The sequence below is a fragment of the Silene latifolia genome, chromosome 4 (genome assembly GCF_048544455.1).
Source record: "Silene latifolia isolate original U9 population chromosome 4, ASM4854445v1, whole genome shotgun sequence".
NCBI lineage: Eukaryota > Viridiplantae > Streptophyta > Magnoliopsida > Caryophyllales > Caryophyllaceae > Silene > Silene latifolia.
The window spans coordinates 109,546,781-109,565,921 of NC_133529.1; positions in this window are offsets into that span (position 1 = coordinate 109,546,781).

A 19,141-nucleotide genomic window follows, 5' to 3' on the forward strand; every position below is an offset into this window, starting at 1 on the left:
CAAAACGAGTTATGACATTTTCCCAAATTACCTTCCTTACGGCTGTCGTCGTCTTTGCAGGTACTGCTACAGCTTCAACCCATTTGGTGAAGTAGTCAACGACGACAATCAGGAACTTTCTTCCGCCGGATGCCGTTGGAAATGGCCCTAGTAGATCCATTCCCCACTGTGCGAAAGGAAGTGGATTGAGTACCGGCTGCAGGTCTCGGGAAGGCGCATGTATCACCGGAGCATGCATTTGACAGTTGTTGCATTTTTTGGTCTTGGCTCTGGAATCCGCAAGCATGGTTGGCCAGAAATAGCCGGCTCGGAGAGCTTTATGGGCTAGTGTTCTTGCCCCCATGTGATGGCCGCAGATGCCTTCGTGGATCTCTGTCGATATTAGCTCGCGTCGGGCCGACGCACTTTAAGAGTGGCCTCGTCACGGACCTCTGTCTGATTCCCCTTCAAACACCAAGTACCTTGCTGCGATCCTCTTTATTTTCTGCGAGAGACTGCGGTTCTCCGGTAGTTCACTTGTCAATTTGTATTTCATTATCGGAGTCATCCACGTTGTCTCGGTCTCTATGTTACCCACCATGCCGACGGCTTCAGTAATGCTTTTGGCATTCCTGATGTCCACCAAGACGGTTTGGTGACATTCTTGATGGTTGAGTGGCGAGTTTTGAGAGAGCGTCGGCTCGGTTGTTCTCGACACAGGAATGCATTGTATCGAAAAGATTTTAACTTTGAGGTGTCGGCTTTTACCCTTTCCGGGTATCTTACCATTCCGTCGTCTCGAGTCTCGTACTCTCCTCTGATTTGATTAGCCACCAAAAGTGAGTCTGTTTTCAAAATGATGTGCTCCGCCCCTGCGGCCCTAGCTAGCTCGACCCCGGTTATCACCGCCTCGTATTCGGACTCGTTGTTTGAGGCCGAGAAGGTAAATTTCAAGGCGTACTCGAACTCGTCCCCGTTTGGGCTGATGAGAAGTATCTGCGGCTCTGAGTGTTCGTCGTGGAGGACCCGTCGGTGTATACCTCCCATACTCTGGGGTTTTGCTCTTCTTGGTATGTGCATTCGGCCGGGAAATCGCCGGTACTGTCCTTTTATCGAGGGGCCTCGGCATCGAATGCCGAAGCGGGATAGCTCTCTTGCCCATTTGATGAGCCTGCCGGATTGCTCAAATTTTTCCAAAGCTTTCTCCAACGGGTGGTCGGTTAGGGACCGTCACGGGATGTGCGTCGAAGTAGGGTTTCGGATTTCCTTGCGACGACGACAAAGAAAGGTCGCTTTTTCAATCGGCGGGTAATTTCTCTCGGCGGGCAACAATGTATGGTCGACAAAGTAGATTGGGTGTTGTTGCTTATCCTCTTTCTCGACGATCACGGCCGACCGTGGCCGAGGTAATCGCTATGTACGGATATAGTGTTTCCCAAAGATCGGCCGGGACGAGTTGGGAGAGTCGAAGATGAGCTTTCGGTTGTTTGAAAGCCGTGCTCGCTCCTCCCAGCCCGAAGTCTTTATTCCCCTTCAACACCTTGAAGAATGGGGTGCTCTTGTCGGTTGACCGAGAGATGAAACGGGCTAGAGCCGCCATCCTCCCGGTCGACATCATGACCTCCTTTCGATTCCTCGGCTCCGGCGGGTCTAGGATCGCCTGGACTTTGTCCGGATTGGCGTCAATTCCCCGGCACCGACAAGTACGCCGAGGAACTTACCTGACCGGACACCGAAGTTGCACTTCATTGGGTTGAGCTTCATCTTGTACTTCCTTAGTGAACAAAATGTCTCGTGCAAATCGGCTAAGTGCTCATTTGTCGGACTTGCTTTTACAATAGCATCGTCGACGTAAGCCTCAATGTTTCGCCCTTTTTGATTTTGGAACACTTTGTCCACCGTCTTGTGTAAGTTGCACCGGCGTTCTTTAAACCAAACGGCATCATTTTGTACATGTATGTGCCGTTAGCGGTGATGAATGCGCATTTAGGCATGTCTTCCTCGGCCATGAACACCGATGATACCCGAGAAGGCGTCCGGCGAAGCTCAAAGATAGTGTAGCTGCCGTCGCGTCTATTAAACTATCTATTCGAGGCAAGGGATAACAATCTTTGGGGCATGCTTTATTAAGATTGGTGAAATCCACGCACATCCTCCATGCCCCCGATGATTTCCTCACCATTACAACATTAGCTAACCACTCGGGATAGGTACAAGGCATGATGAAGCTGCCGCCGAGCAATTTATCTACCTCGGCTTTGATGGACTCATCCTTCTCTACCGAGGAGTTCCTCATCCTTTGCTTGACGGGCGGCGGTGGGGAGTACGTTTAGTTTGTGAACAATTACTTCCGGCTCACGCACGGCATCTCGGCCGCCGAGTAGGCGAAGACGTCTTTGTTCTTTCTCGGCGGATCTAGGAGTGCGGCTCGAATTTTGGCTCCCGAGTTAACACCGATAGTTACGGTGCGGCCCGGGTCAATCTCTACCTCTTCGGTCTCCGCTCCTTCGACCATGCCGACGGTGGTATCCATGCGCTCGCCCTCTGTTGCAGGACGGGCTCTTCCCCCTTTCGACTTCTTCGCCACTTTAAAGGATTGCATGTTGCACCCTCGGGCGGACACTTGGATATTGACCACTTCGTCCTTTTCGTTCTTTGAAACGAGCTTATGCGCTTCCCCCGGTCCGAGACATACATCAATGTCGAGCCGGATGGACATCTTGCATCGGCCTCGCTCGGGGTGACTCGGCCTATCGAACGTTGTAGGCGGACGAGCCGTCAATGACCACGAACTCGGACATAACGTTCTTGACCGCGCGCTTGCCTTGGCATTGAACCTCACCGGCGGCTGATTGACCCAAGGGGTACCAGGCGGCTCAGAAAAAGTTTGTACAACGGGTTGGCGCAAGGGCTCAAGTTTTCAACCTTCGACCGAAATTTGAGAAAGCATTATTTGTACATAATGTTCGTGTAGGCGCTGTGTCGACCAGGCACCTCTACACTAGGTGGTGGGCTATGTCCAAGTGGACTACGAGTGGGTCATTTGTGAGGGGCGATGACTCCTTCGTAGTCCCTCTTCCTAATAGTTATATCGGGGATCTTTGGAAGCGGGAGTCATTGTGTTGGGCACAAAGTTGATGGCTGATACGGCTCGTTCGAGGTGTCGTTTGTGCCCATGAGCGGACCCACCGTTCTCGTTGCCCCCGATGACAACATGGATTACTCCTATCCGTTCGAAGACGGACTTCTTATCCGGACCGTCGGCATCAGTCTTTTGGCCTTTGGCGACATACTTGCCGAGGCTCCCCTTCCGGATCAGTTCTTCAATGGCATTTTTCGAGATGCGGAGTTGTCCGTGAGATGGCCGGTGTGGCGTGGTACTCACGATCGCTCGTGTCACCGTCACTCCTCGGCACGGGTGGCCTCTCCCACTTCGACCCTCGTTCTTGCTCGGGCGAAAACCTCGGCGCGGAGACACGGCCGGTGGGGTGTGATCATTGTACCGCTTCTGGCGGTTCGTTCCCGAACTCCACCCGGCGTCCGCCGAACTCTGTTTCCTGGTGGACCTGTCAGACCGTGACCTATTGCCGTCACGGCGTCCTTCGTCCGGGTTGTCCTCCCGACGGCTTTTTCTTTCTGAGTGCTCGGCCTCGCTGGGGCCTACCCAGGTTTTGTGGTAGTCCTCCACCTTGATGGCTTGATCGGCCATTTTCTGGCGAGTCTAATCTCGGCCGCCGCACTTGATGAGCTCATTCTTTAGGTCTCCTCTCGGGAGGCCTTTCATCCGCGCGAAGGGTGCCGGTTCATTATTCACTCACGAATCTCTTGAACCTTGGCGTCGAACCTCTTCACATAACCCGGAGAGATTCGCCTCCTTCTGTCGATAGTCGGGAGGTCCGAGGTCTCCACGGCCCTCCTCTTGTTGCGGGAATCTTGGGCTAGGAACGTGTCCTTGGTCGGCGTAATAAAGATATACCGACCCGTCGGGTAGCCCTTGTACCAACTTTGTGCCATCCCATGCGCAGTGTCGTTGGGAATATTCGGCACCAAACTTCATCGGGTTGCTCCCATACCGACATGTGAGACTCGTAAGCCTCGACGTGGTCGGTTGGGTCGCCTTCTCCTTTGTATGCTATAGGTGGCAACTTGACTTAGTCGGCACCGGGGTATCTAGGACGAGGCGCGAGGGGTTGTCGACCACGTGTCGAATGCCACGCGGCGATCGGCTCCTCGCATCCCTAGTCCGGCTCCTCTCCCCGTGGCGGGAAGGGCTTCTTCTCCGACTCGGGTGAGTCGGGCTTCTTCTCCGACTCTGGTGAGTCGGACTTCTTTCACTCCTGCGGGGGTGCCTCGTCGGCGCTGCGGCGACGCCATCCTCCCGTGAGTGCGGGAAGGACTAAGGTCTACCACTAGCGCTCACGGGCTCCCCGGCGTCTTGACAGGGCCGGCTTCTTCCGGTGCTCCATTCAAGTCTCTTGGAGTCACATTTTGGGCCCTGGTCTCTGGGGATGTTCCGCCGCTCTTGTCGGTGTGACAGTGTGAGCCGGCGTACTAGCAATTATGTCCGGAGTAGCTTCGACTTTGCCGCATCAACCACATGTCCCGGGACGGTGACTTGGTCGGCGGGCAGCGGCATATCTTGTTCCTTAGGCGTCCGTTCGTCGTATCGGTGATACGGTAGGTGGGGACCGCCCGATTTCGAGTTGTGGAATGTGTCGTCTTGGTAGAATTTGTTTTCCACCAACACCTTCTCTGGTTGTTTCGACAACTTCTTAGCTTTTTAGGTGGGTTTTTGTTTTGTTTTTGTTTGGGAATGAATGTGACTAGCTTCTAGTATCTTTTCCCACAGACGGCGCCAATTGTTCCGGGTGTAATTCCAGAGCAGTTATATGTTACCACCCGTGCTTGTAGAATGACGTCTTTAGTTGAATCCTCCTTGCCGTCCCCTGAAACGATGAACAAACTGAGGGCTCGGCTTTGGACCGAGCGAACTCACTCCGACGCTCAAGTCAGTAACTTAGAGAGGTAAGTGGTTGTTACTTGGCAAAGTACGTATTGTAGAGAGATAAGGAAGATATTACCAGATGAATAGTGATTCTTAGGTTAAATTGTGGATCCTCTCCTCAATGATAGTTGAGGAGTATTTATAGACTTTCACCTTTTGTCATGTAGTGGCCAAGTGGCCAAGTGGCTAGCAGGTGGAAAGACTGATCTACCCCTCGGCCGAGGGACCTATGGCAGGCCGGCGGGCCCTGTTGACCCACTGCCGAGGGGTCTTGGATATGAGTTCGCGGATGTGTGTACCGGCTGGCTGGTTGCCCCGGCCGGGACCCATCTGACAGGGCCGACAAGCCTCGTCGGTTAGGCTGTCTAAGCCGTTGACTTGCTGTGGATATCTTTGACCTTGCTCAATGTGTTGACTTGGTCAGCGGGTGCAGAATATGCCCCATCACAATTTATAATATATTAAATAATTAAATAATTATTGTATCCTTTTACGTTATTTTACCTAAATAAGCTACTTTTTCAGTTAGTTTACCAAACAATTTTTTATATAATCAGTCACCTTATCAACACCTAATTTACAGTTACTTTATCAGGTTTTAGTTAGCTTTTCAGTTTTCATATATCTTTTCATGTTTCAGCTACCTTTTCAGTTCGTTTTACCAAACAAAGCTTTGGTCTTACATGCTTGATTTAGTTATTGTATATAAAGTAGAATTACACCAAGTTTTTTACATCATAAATTCTCATTATAGACGGAAGATATTCGTCTATAGTTATAGATGGGTCAAATATCCACTCACTTTAATTATAAGACAAGCAACAAGTTGCATGACGGGGCCCAAAAATGTCACCACTTTAAGCATATTTGACCCGTCTTTCACTTTAGACGAATATATCCGTCTATAGTGAGACTAATTGTTTTTACATATTATTGTTTAAACCTTGATGGTGTTTTTTAATTTGTCTAAAAGAACAAATCTTTACTTTTCATTTTTACATATCAACTTTTCAAATCAAAACCCATTTTTTCTATGTTTCCTATCTACCCGGTGAACCATTGTTAATAATTATAGCATCTTCTATCTAATGAAAGAATAGGCATTCTGAAAAAATTTCCTGCTAAAGTACACCGACATAAATATGGAAATAAATGTTTCTTTCAATGAAAAAATCCTTTCATTAACATAGTAGTCTTTTTTATCAAACTATAATAGTTTCAATAAACTCTAAATTATTCTTCTTTAGTTAAATTAAAACAAAATAGGTATCAAATTATAAACTACAAATGGCTAAATCCTTCATTTGCGCTAGAGAATGATTTGATGCATACTTATGTACAAAACTAAACTATGAACGGTTATTACTAACTTCGCGACAAAAAAAAGGAAATCATTATAGTAATTTGATAAAATCGATAAAATGAAATCATTGACTTTGAAGTATAAAAAAATATTTTCATTGAAATACATTAAAGGTGAAATATGCAAATTATTGAACTGTCAATTTAAATTTTAAAAGTAACACATTAAAATTTAAAACTTCTATATATACCGCACTTTATTACGCGGGATCTAGACTAGTGTTTATATTAATCTACTTAATTTAGCTTAATTTTAGTAATTCGTCGTGATTAGCTTAATTAGTCGTGGTAAACTAGCCCCTTAAGTTTGCATCAATGTGAAAATAACCCCTTTAACTTTACTTTGGTGTAAATAACCCCCATAACTTTGCTCTAAGTGAAATAAAGCCACCTTCTACTTTTCCGGTCAAAATCTCGCCTGATTGCAATTTCTCTCACCAATATCTCATATGTTGTACATATTACGAATAATTTTCACCCTTTCTACTTTATATATTTATACAAATGCATGTATCCGCAAGATTTATACGCCTTATTTTAGCACATTATCCAATAATTCATATGTCATACCACTCCTACTTCTGACTTTCTCTCTCCTTGGCTTCTTGTCTATTACGCAGAACACTCAACACCAACATTATCACTTGTTTTTGCCTTTTCTCAACTTTGCCAAATCAATAAATTTATTCTTAAAGAAGCGAGCGAGGAGAGTTCCATTTTTGAAGATGATTCAGAGATTTAGACTAAATGATGTCATGCCATTCTATTCTCAAAGAGGCGATAGCAATATCAGGTTTCCTTGTTTTCCACGAGCTAGTTGATTACGGACATAGCAATTTAATTTTGTAAAAGTTGCACCCAAAATTCAGTGTTAAATTATGAGCAATTATACGTAATATTGGTGAGAAATTAACAATCTGGCGAGATTTTGACCGGAAAAGTGAAAGGGGCTTGATTTCACTTTATTACAAAGTTATGGGGTTGTTTACACCAAAATAAAGTTAAGGGAGTTATTCTCACATTGATGCAAACTTAATGGGCTACTTTACCACTTTCCCGTTTGTTTTAGCTTTAAAGGTCATTCTCTTGGATTCGACCCTATACTTCCACCTTTTTACCTATTAGTCTAGTTAAGTGAATAGATTAGGTTTATAAATGTTTAAATTTGATATTTTAATACTAGTTATATAACGATGTTCTAAGCAAATGTAGAGGGTGAGATTACTGTTGAACCTACTTATTGTTTATAGGCAAGTAACTCTAGAACCTGCTTATTGTTTCTAAGCAAGATCGAGCTCATGGAATATGAAGATCGAAGAATTAAGAGTGAAGATGGCTAAGTGTATTAGGTTCGTGTATGATTCTTGTTAATAAGTCTAAGTCTATCAAGTAAGTTTATTTTAAAGAGGGTGTTTGGTAAACAGCGAATTGAGAAATTTTCAGCATATTTAAGGCTTTTAGCTATTGGAGTTAGTGTCCTCTACAATAGTGCGTTTACATAATAAATCTCATTAAAGGAATATCATCAGATATTTAATTATTTGATCCTCGTCAGTTGATTAACGTAAATCGATAATGGTTGGCTGACTAGAGTTTGACGTTATTGTCGTGAGACAGCGGTGATCAACTGACCCCTTTCGGTCACACCTAAAGGAACGAACCCCAATTGACAACTAATTAATTGTATGAGATACAATTTATTTAGTCCCTTTATAGACTAAAAGGTTAGTCGATTATTTTTTAGAGAGATTTCGAGTTGCGAACTCGAGACACGACAGTTATTATTTAATTATGCGATAATTGAATAATAAATTTTGCGAGACGGGTTTTAGTTAATTAATTCTTAATTCACTAAAATTGTACTAATTGATTAATGTGATTAATATTAGTACGTAAATAATATGTGTAGCGGTACATGTATATTTACGGAGTGATTTGAACGAATTAATTATGGAAGCATTTAAACATGAAACGATGTTTAAAATAAAATTACACATATTTGTGCGACAAATATCGGAACCAATAAGGACCCGTAAATGGGCAAGTGGACCGTGTAAAATAGAGTTGTGGATGATTAGGAACATAATCATTTCACCTTACTTTATATTTTTCCATAAGTTATCTTATAATCCTTTTTGCATGTGATGTAAGATTGAGAAAAAATAAGAAAATCACTCCCACACTCCACCTCCACCTACCCGGCCTCATCCCCCATATACACTCCATCATTTGTTCATTTTTCACAACAACACTTGAACATTTGCATGTGTTCATCTATCTTCTCTCTAAAAATAATAACCATCATTTTACTAAGTTGTTAGTAAACTAAAAATAATAACTAAGATTGTTAGTATTATTTACATATTATTAAGGGTTTATTTTACAAGTATCTAGTTAGTATTTGTAAGATAATTTGTGGGTGTAGTTCTTGGGTGCAACTTGAAGGAGACTTTCTTTTTGAAGGTTTTTCAAGGAGGGTCATCCATATCTTTTTAGCTCAAGAATAAACTAGAAAGGTGATCTAGTTTGTGCCCATATAACCACAAAATCAATGTAAGGAAATTGTTTTTCCTTAAACTTTCTTTTTATGCTTTTATATTTGCATGCATGTTACATAGATCACCAAAATGATAAATTATGAGATAATTTAATTTTATTAGAGAGTCTAATTTTGATCCATGATCTTTCAAGTGGTATCAGAGCTTAGGCTTCTAATATGCATGTTGATTTTAAGCATATTAATGAATTATGAGATAATTTATAAAAACTCAAAAATTGTGTTAGAAGAGGTTTTAGCACGAAATTTTTGGGACATGCATACCTAATGATCTCAAAATATTTGTGGTAAAGTTTGGTGATTTATGAAGTTATTTTGCTATTTTTAATGATTTTTGGTAGAAAGCCGAGTCAAAATGCCGTATTTTAGTTAAAAATTGACTAAAAATAGTTAAGTGTTGATTCGGGCCATGGAATTTTTATGGTATTTCATACATGTTTTCTACTTATTTTATGCAAAAGTTTGAAGGTTGGTTTTAATTTTTTGCATGTTTATTGATTTTATGAGATAAAAGTCGATAAAAGTGAAATAAATTAATCATAATTTCGAAACAATTGATTCTGCCCTTAATAAATTTATGTACATTTAAAAATATTATTTAAATGTTAAAAGTGAATTTTAAAATGTGTTTTCACCTTGTTTTGATGTTTATTGATTTTAGTGGTTAAAAACCGATAAATATCGATCTTTTTCTTCATAAATTTTATCCGGATTTTTGGGGCAATTTTTCTAACATTTTGGTATTCTTGGGAGTGTTCCAGAATACTCAAAATTTTTGTTTCAATTTTTTGGGTAATTTTTCAATTATTTTGGATATTTACTTAAAAATTATGATTTTACCGATTAAATTAGCAAAATATCACCAAATCAAACTAATTATTCATCATAAAATTAGTGAGGACTAATTTTGAGGTTCAAAACAGTTTGGACAATTAGTTTGGACTTAAATGAGATTTAAGAGTTGATTATTGATTTTTACATGTTAAAAATCGATTAAATCCACAAAAACCGAGATGGATACCAACGATTGATAGATAGGGCGATTTTGGCATCATTTTACAGCATTTTTAAGCATATTTATTTAAGTTGAATGAATGATTGTCTTTTATTTAAAGTATTTATCTTGTTGTACCTAGTATGGTCTAGTTTATTTTAATCGTTATTACCCGAAATGAATGGGAATAGCGATTTGTTTGTAATTAAATACGATCTCGTATCGTCGGTTTGTAATTAATTAATAATTTTATTTATTTTATTAATTAATGTATAATAGGAATAGCTATGTAATTCATTTGTAATAGTTATTCTTTCCGGCGTTTCCAAAAGACGGATTACATCGAGACGGAGTCTATTTTTGGAAGGTGTTCCAAATCCCACAAGAAGGAGCCACTTTTGGAATGAAGATTGCCCCCGGCCGGTGCTGCCAAGCTTGGTTGATCAACTGGCCGTTGGAAAGTAGATACCAAGGAGGGTGTCAAAGAAGATTGGTAATTGTTATGTCGATTGACATTCCGTGGCTGCATGCTTGACACGTGGCCTGGTGTCGGTTGGTGGACGTTTCATGGGCTTTGCTCTGATTGGTCCGCTTCATGGGCTTTGCTCTATAAATAGAGCAGTGTGCCCCTCTTTTTTACTTGCAAACTTCATTTCTTCAAAAAAAATTCCCTCTCTAGTTTTTTCGAAGAGTTTCTTTCTCTCTCTAATTTTCGAAGCGTTACTCGGCGTAACACTTTTTTCCAAGGTAAACAAACAAATTTTTTCAACTTTTATTTGTTAAGTATTTATTGTCACCATGTCTTCTGCTGATGCTCAACCCAAGATACCTCTGCGGGGCGAACCGTCGCGTCCGATGAGCGAGGGAGCCATCGGTTGTCACCCCGATAGGGTTTGGGGTCCCAAGTCGCCTTCTCCGGAAATTGATGAGAAATATCTCGAGGGTTTCGAGGATGATGATGATGAGGCGACCCAATCTGATTCGGAGAGGCCGCATCTCTTGTGGCACGGCGACGCCTGCTCGATCAATCCTGATCGCGTTTGGACAAACAAGTTCGCCTCTGTCTCCGGGCCTGACCTTTTTGAAGACCATTACTCCTTCGGCGGGGGGTATAGAATTGTTGTCCCTGAGGGTGATCAGGCAGTCTGTTGCCCTCCCGAAGGTTGTATCGGCGTGTACATCAGACACCTGGAGTATGGGCTCCGGTTTCCTCTTAATGTACATGTTGCTGCCATAATTAAAGCTATGAACGTCGCCGTGGCACAACTGCATCTGTTGGCCATTAGGACGATCGTTGGCTTTGTATGGGTTTGCTTGTTTAAGGGGGAGGCCCCAACGGTTAACCTGTTCCGCCGGCTCCACCATCTTCGGCCGACCACCCTAGGTGGCACGGGGTGGTACAGCATTCAGACCGAGCCGGGTTATGTTACCGTTTCCAAGCTGACATCTTGCAAGGACTGGAAGGGGCGGTGGGTATACGTCGAGGTTCGGAGGACTATCCGCTGCCCGGTCCTTCGAGCGCGTTAATTTGCGGTGCGAGAGTAAGGGGGAGCATGATAGATATGTCTCCCGCAATAAAATTAAGATGGACGCCAAGAAGGTCTATCTTAAGGATGACGAAGAGCGGGCTATGAGCATGTTCGAGGCGACGAAGGATGGCACTCCGAAGGGGTGGATGCCTCCGACACAGATCGTCCTTCAAGACGAGCCGCTTTGTCACGTCGGCCTCATACCGGCCCTCGGCCAGGGTGAGTAGGGTCGGTGTGAGGCCCCTCTTTTTATGCTTTGATGTTTTAGCCTCGGTTTACTTCTTTTGCTTAACTCCTGCTTTGTTTCTTGTAGATCGATTTGGCCCTCTCTCTGTCTCCATCCTCAAGAAGTTGGGACTTGACCAGAACGGGAAAGTTGTTGAGCTGCATCCTTAGGCCGCGCCACGTGATCGCAGAACGGCCCCGCACGAACTTATGGAGCAGGCGATGAAGGCAATGGATGTGGCGGCGACTCAAGCGGAGATTGGCGGTAACGTGCCGCGCCGGAGACCAAAGACAACGTCTACGGCGGCTACGGCGTCAACTCCAACTCAATCTTCAATCCCCGTAGTCCAAAAGGAGCAGGTGGTCGTCGTCGATGTTGAAGAGGAGGTCACCGTTGTGGAGGGTCCTCCTCCTTCAAAGAAGAGGAAGGAGGCAACGCCTGCTGCTGCTGTTACCGAGGCAGGGGAAAAGAAGGACTCAGCCGGCCCTCTATCCAAGAAGGTCAAGACTGGTACGGATCTAACCCATGGCTCGGATTTAGCAGGTTCATTAGGCATTCCTGATGACAGGCTTTCTGATATGTCAATGAATGTTGACATGGATGCTTTGTCTGGGTTTTTTATAGATCGGTCGTCGCCGGCTGTCGTTCTCACTGAGCGGCAATTGGAGAAGCGGCCTGTGCAGACGGGCGATAAAAATGTCACCGCCGACTCCTCATCCCAGAAGGCTTCCTGTGTTCAGCTCATGGAGGACGGCGTAAAGTTGGCCAAAAGGCTGATGAAGTGGGCTGAAGCCGCCGGCAATCAGCTTATTGAGCAAGAAAAGCTTATGGCTCAATCTGCACCTGCGCTCGAACGGCTTAGGCTTGAGCTTGTCGCTGCTAAGAAGGAGGCCGCGTCGACGAAGAAAGACTTCCTGGCCTCCATGAAGGATTTCCTTGCCGAGCGGAAGCTTAACGAGGACGCTGAGAAGGCGGTCCTGGCCGAGAAAGCCAAGGTTGAGTCGGCATTGGCTGATGTTGCCAAGCTGCGGGAGGAGAAAACCAAATTTGAAGGCGGCTATAAGACCATGGTTGAGCAGAGGGATAGATGGAAGTCCCTGCATGGCGCCGAGGCGAAGGAGCATAAGAACACAAAGGCTAAGAAGGATATTGAAACGCTTAAAACCGTCATCATCCCTGACATGTGTGCCCGGTACCGGGACCAAGCTGAAGATGCTACCAGGGATGCAATTAAAGAGCTCCTTCCTGAAGGTAACTTCCCGTGGCAAGATTTTGATCGGCTTCTTGATGAGAAGGCGGTTGCTGCGGAGGCCAAGGCTGCGGATGAGGCGAAGGCGGCGAAGGCTGCTCAAGAAGCTGAGGCCAAGGCGGCCCGGGATGCTAAGGTGAAGGAGGCCAGGGAGGAAGCTGAGAGGGCAAAGGCAGGTGAAGCTGCCAAGTCGGCTTCTGGGCCGCCCATCGTTGGTGATGCTACTACTGCTGCCGGTGGCGAGCAGAAACAGGCATAGGGAGACGGGCGGTCGTCACCAGATTCACCCGGCCCTTCGGACAGCTTCAGCTGTTCGGGGGCCAACTATTGAGCCTTTCCTCCCTGCCATCCTTTTGGCGCTTCAAGTCTGAATGTTGTAATCTTTTGTTGTACCTTTTGTTTTTGTTAAACTTTGGTAGGTTGTGTTTAGGCTATCCCTATGGGGACGGCCGTCGACTTTGTTTTGCCTCACCTGTAAACATTTTCAATAAAGTTTGTTCTCATCCTCCATTCAGTTGTCTTATTACGTTTCAACATATTGAGCGCTTTTTCGTTTTTACTTTCGGCTTGGCCGAGGCAGTTAGAAGGCGCATCTCAATTGTACTTAAACGTTTTTCAACATGTTGGCATGTCGGTCGCTTCCTCTTCCACTCCCGGTCTTAGCCGAGGCGGTCAGATTTGCGCTTCCCAACTGCTGTTGTGAACATGTTAGCGTATCGGTCGTTGTGTCCCCGTCGCTCCCAGCTTTGGCCGAGGTAATCGAGGTTACGGCTCGACAGCGTTCGTATCTGTAGACATATTGATCGCTTCCTCTGCCACTCCCGGATTGGCCGGGGCGACTAGAATTGCGTTCTCAACTGTACTTATACGTTCCTATTAGCGTATCGGTCGTTGTGCCCCCGTCACTTCCGGCTTTGGCCGAGGCAATCGAGGTTACGGCTCGACAGCGTTCGTATCTGTAGACATATTGATCGCTTCCTCTGCCAGGCCTTCGGTTGGCCGAGGCGACTAGATTTGCGTCTCAACTGTACTTATACGTTCCTAAGCATGTTGGTCGCTTTCGCGAGTATCAACTGCATTTGGCGTGACTGCCCGGCTTTGGCCGTGGCGTCTACTTTGGCATGACTATGGAGGGGACAAGTATTTTGATGGAAAACTTGGATCATTCTTCATAGGGTATAATCACGCGTTGGGGTGCCCACAACGGTCTCGGACACCTCCGCCGTTATACGAAGTACTTCCTAAGGTTGTCTGTGTTCCAATGGCTTATTAGAAGCACACCTTCCATGTCTGTCAGCCGGTATTCATCGGCTCGCCCTCCTGCTGTAAGGATGGGCTCTTCCCTTTGTATGATTTCTTCGCCACTTTGAGGGATTGCATGTTGCACCCTCTGGCAGATATTTGGATATTGACTATTTCATCATTTTCGTCCTTTGAGACGAGCTTTTGTGCTTCCCCCCAGTCCGAGACGTACATCAATGTCAGGGCCCGGATGGACATCACTGTATCGGCCTCGCTCAAAGTGACCCGGCCTATGAGAACATTGTAGGCAGACGAACCGTCGATAACCACGAACTCAGATAAAACATTTTTGGCCGCGTCGGCTTGGCCGAACATCACCGGCAGTCTGATTGACCCGAGGGGTACAGGCCGGCCCGGAGAAGTCGTGACAAGCGGGTTAGTGCAGGGGCTAAGGTCTCCAATCTTCAGACCGAGATTAAGAAAGCACTCCCTGAACATGATGTTTGTGTAGGCGCCTGTGTCAATCAGGCACCTTTTTACCAAGTGGTTGGCTATATCCAGGTGGACTACAAGCGGGTCGCTGTGCGGGGCAATGACTCCCTCGTAGTCCTTCTCTCCAATGGTTATATCGGGGATGGTGGAAGCGGGGATCGCTGTGTTGGGCACAAAGTTGATGGCTTGGTATAACTCATTTAGGTGCCGTTTGTGCCCATTAGCCGATCCACCGTTCTCGTTTCCTCCGATGACAACTTGGATCACTCCCATCCGTTGGAATACTGATTTTCTATCCGCCCCGTCGGCGCTTTTTCCTTAGCCTCCAGCTACATACTTGTTGAGGGCCCTCTTTCGGATGAGCTCTTCGATGGCATTCCTTAGTTGACGACAGTTGTCGGTTTTATGACCGGTGTGGCCGTGGTACTCGCAGTACTGGCTAAGGTCGCCGTCCCCCCTCGCCTTGGGGGGCCTTGCCCATTTCTGCCCTTCATTCTTGCTTAGGGCAAAGATCTCGGCCGGTGATTTGACCAGGGGGGTGAGACCATTGTACCGCTCCCGGGTGTATGGTCCCGAACTCCCCGGCGCCCGCCGAGTTCTGTTTCCTATTAAATCTCTCAGGCCGTGACCTATTAACGTCACGGCGTCCTTCATCTACGTTGTCCCGGCGGCTCCTCCTCTCTGGGTGCCCAGCTTCACTGTGGCCTACCCAGGTCTTGTGATAGTCCTCCACCTTTACGGCTCGGTCGGCCATCTTTCTGGCGGAGTCTAGGTTGAGGTCTTCGCACTTGATGAGCTCGTTTTTGAACTCGCCTTTCGGGAGGCCTTTCATCAGTGCGAAGGCCGCCAGTTCGGTGTTCAGCTCAAGAATCTGCTGAACCTTAGCGTCGAATCTCTTGACGTAGCTCCGGAGGGACTCGTCCTCCCCCTGTCGGATAGTCAGGAGATCTGATGTTTCCACGGCCCTTCGCTTGTTGCAAGCATACTGGGCTATGAAATTATCCTTCAGGTCGGCATACAAGTATACCGAACCATTAGGTAGCCCCTTGTACCAACTCTGTGACATCCCATGCAGGGTCGTTGGGAAGACTCGGCACCACACCTCATCAGGCTGCTCCCATACCGACATGTACGACTCGAAAGCCTCGGCATGGTCGGTTGGGTCGCTATCCCCTTTGTATGATAGGGGTGGCAGTTTTAGTTTAGTCGGCACAGGGACATCGAGGACATAGGCACTGAGGGGCTGTCTGACCACGTGTCGAATGACACGCGGCGATCGGCTCCTCGCACCCTTAGTCCGGCTTACCTCTCTCTGGCGGGAAGGGCTTCTTGTCCGACTTTGGTGAGTCGGACTTCTTTCATTCCTTCGGGGCGGGCCTCGTTGTTGCCGCGGCGACATTGTCCTTCCGCGAGTGGGGGAAGGACTTTGGTCTGCCACTGGCAGCACGGGCTCCGCCGGCGTCCTAGCATGCCCAGCTCCTTGTATCGCTCCGGTCAGGTTGTTCGGAGTCACTTTATGGGCCCTGTTCACCTTTGGGTGCGCTGCCGTCACCGTCGTCGTGACGGGGGTGATCGGCGTGCTACCCATCAGGTCCAGGAATAGCTTCAGCTTGGCTGCATCAACCACATGTCCCATGACAGTGACTTGGTCGGTAGGCAGCGGTGTTTCTGGCTCTTTTGGCATCCCGTACATCGGTTCGGTGAAGCCGTAGGTGGGCGCCCGATCTCGTAATTAGGACGTTGTGTCATCCTGAAAGAATGTAGTCCATTCGCTCACAGTTTCTAGTTGTTTTGACATCTTCTTAGCTTTTTTCTTGAATGGTTTTTTTTTTTTTGTAAGGTAGGTGACTAGCTTTTAGTAAGAAGTCCCCACAGACGGCGCCAATTGCCGCTCAGTGAGAACGACAGCCGGCGACGGCCGATCTATAAAAAACCCAGACAAAGCATCCATGTCAACATTCATTGACATATCGAAAGCTTTGTCATCGGGAATGCCTAATGAACCTGCTAAATCCGAGAGGCCATGGGTTAGATCCGTACCAGTCTTGAACTTCTTGGATAGAGGGTGGTCGAGTCCTTCTTTTCCCTACCTCGAATAAAGAAAGCGAAGGCGTTGCCTCCTTCCTCTTCTTTGAAGGAGGAGGACCCTCCACAACGGTGACCTCCTCTTCAACATCGACGACGACCACCTGCTCCTTTTGGACTACGGGGATTGAAGATTGAGTTGGAGTTGACGCCGTAGCCGCCGTAGACGTTGTCTTTGGTCTCCGGCGCGGCACGTTACCGCCAATCTCCGCTTGAGTCGCCGCCACATCCATTGCCTTCATCGCCTGCTCCATAAGTTCGTGCGGGGCGGTCTGCGATCACGTGGCGCGGCCTTAGGATGCGGCTCAACAACTTTCCCGTTCGGTCAAGTCCCAACTTCTTGAGGATGGGAGACAGAGAGAGGGCCAAATCGATCGCAAGAAACAAAGCAGGAGTTAAGCAAAAGAAGTAAACCGAGGCTAAAACATCAAAGCATAAAAAGAGGGGCCTCACACCGACCCTACTCACCCTGGCCGAGGGCCGGTATGAGGCCGACGTGACAAAGCGGCTCGTCTTGAAGGACGATCTGCGTCGGAGGCATCCACCCCTTCGGAGTGCCATCCTTCGTCGCCTCGAACATGCTCATAGCCCGCTCTTCGTCATCCTTAAGATAGACCTTCTTGGCGTCCATCTTAATTTTATTGCGGGAGACATATCTATCATGCTCCCCCTTACTCTCGCACACCAAATTAACGCGGCTCTGGAAGGACCGGGGCAGCGGATAGTCCTCCGGAACCTCGACGTATACCCACCGCCCCTTCCAGTCCTTGCAAGATGTCAGCTTGGAAACGGTAACATAACCCGGCTCGGTCTGAATGTTGTACCACCCCGTGCCACCTAGGGTGGTCGGCCGAAGATGGTGGAGCGGTGAACAGGTTAACCGTTGGGGCCTCCCCCTTAAACAAACAAACCCATACAAAGCCAACGATCGTCCTAATGGCCAACGGATGCTGTTGTGCCACGGCGACGTTCATAGCTTTAATTATGGCAGCAACGTGTACATTAAGAGGAAACCGGAGCCCATACTCCAGGTGTCTGATGTACACGCCGATACAACCTTCGGGAGGGCAATAGACTGCCTGATCACCCTCAGGGACAACAATTCTATACCCCCCGTCGAAGGAGTAATGGTCTTCAAAAGGTCGGGCCGGAGACGAGAGGCGAACTTGTTTGTCCAAACGCGATCGGGATTGATCGAGCGGCGTCGCCGTGCCACAAGAGATGCGGCCTCTCGAATCAGTTGGGTCGCCTCATCATCATCATCCTCGAAACCCTCGAGATATTTCTCATCAATTTCCGGAGAAGGCGACTTGGGACCCCCAAACCCTATCGAGGTGACAACCAGTGGCTCCTGCTCATCAGGACGCGACGGTTATTGTTCCGGGTGTAATTTCGGAGCAGTTATTGTGACCACGTAAGCTTGTTGAATGATGTCGTTGCTCGTCTCTTCCTTTCACTCTTTCCTGTAAAGATTAACAAACTGAGGACTCGGCTTGGGGCCAAGTGTACTCACTCCGACGCTCAAGTCAGTAAATTTAGAGAGATAAGTTGTATGTTACTTGGCAAAGTATATTGTAGAGAGATAAGGGAGATTATACCAGATTATTGGATTGTGAGATTATTAGATGATTTTCGGATTGATTATTCGATCCTTTTCTCAATGAGAGAAGTGGAGTATTTATAGACTTTCACCTTTTGTCACGTAGTGGCCAAGTGGCCAAGTGGCAGAGCAGGTGGAAAGACTATCTTACCCTCGCCGAGGGACCCGTGGCATGGCGGCGAGCTGGTTGACTCCATGTCGAGGGCCCGGATGTGAGTACGCGGATATGTCTCTCGGTGGCTAGGCTGAGGCCGAGACCCAGTAACAGCCAAGCATGCTTTTTCGGCTAGGCCGTCCTTTTTGTTGACTTGTTGTCTTTTGGCTTTGACCTTGGTCAATATGTTGACTCGGTCAGTGGGTGCAGAATATGCCCCATCAATAATAATAATAATAGTTAAGTTAAATAAAATTAAGTTAAGTTCGGCTCCTATAAGTTCAGTTCAGAAAAGTTCGGATCTTATAAGTTCGATTCGATTCGAGATCCTATAAGTTCGATTCGATTCGGATCCTACAAGTTCGATTGATTCGAGATCCTACAAGTTCGATTCGATTCGGATCCTACAAGTTGGATCGATTCGAGATCCTATAAGTTGATTCGAGATCCTATAAGTTGATTCGATTCGATTCGAGATCCTATAAGTTCGATTAGTTGGATCGATTCGTTTCAATCCAAAAGAACAGGGCCAAAATAAACTTAAAGCCTATAAGTCAATATGAATAAGTATGAACATTATAAAATAATGATTTTATGCATATAAGTTATTATACCATTATATAATACTAGTAATTCTACCCTGATTATTTGTTTACCTATTTCATTT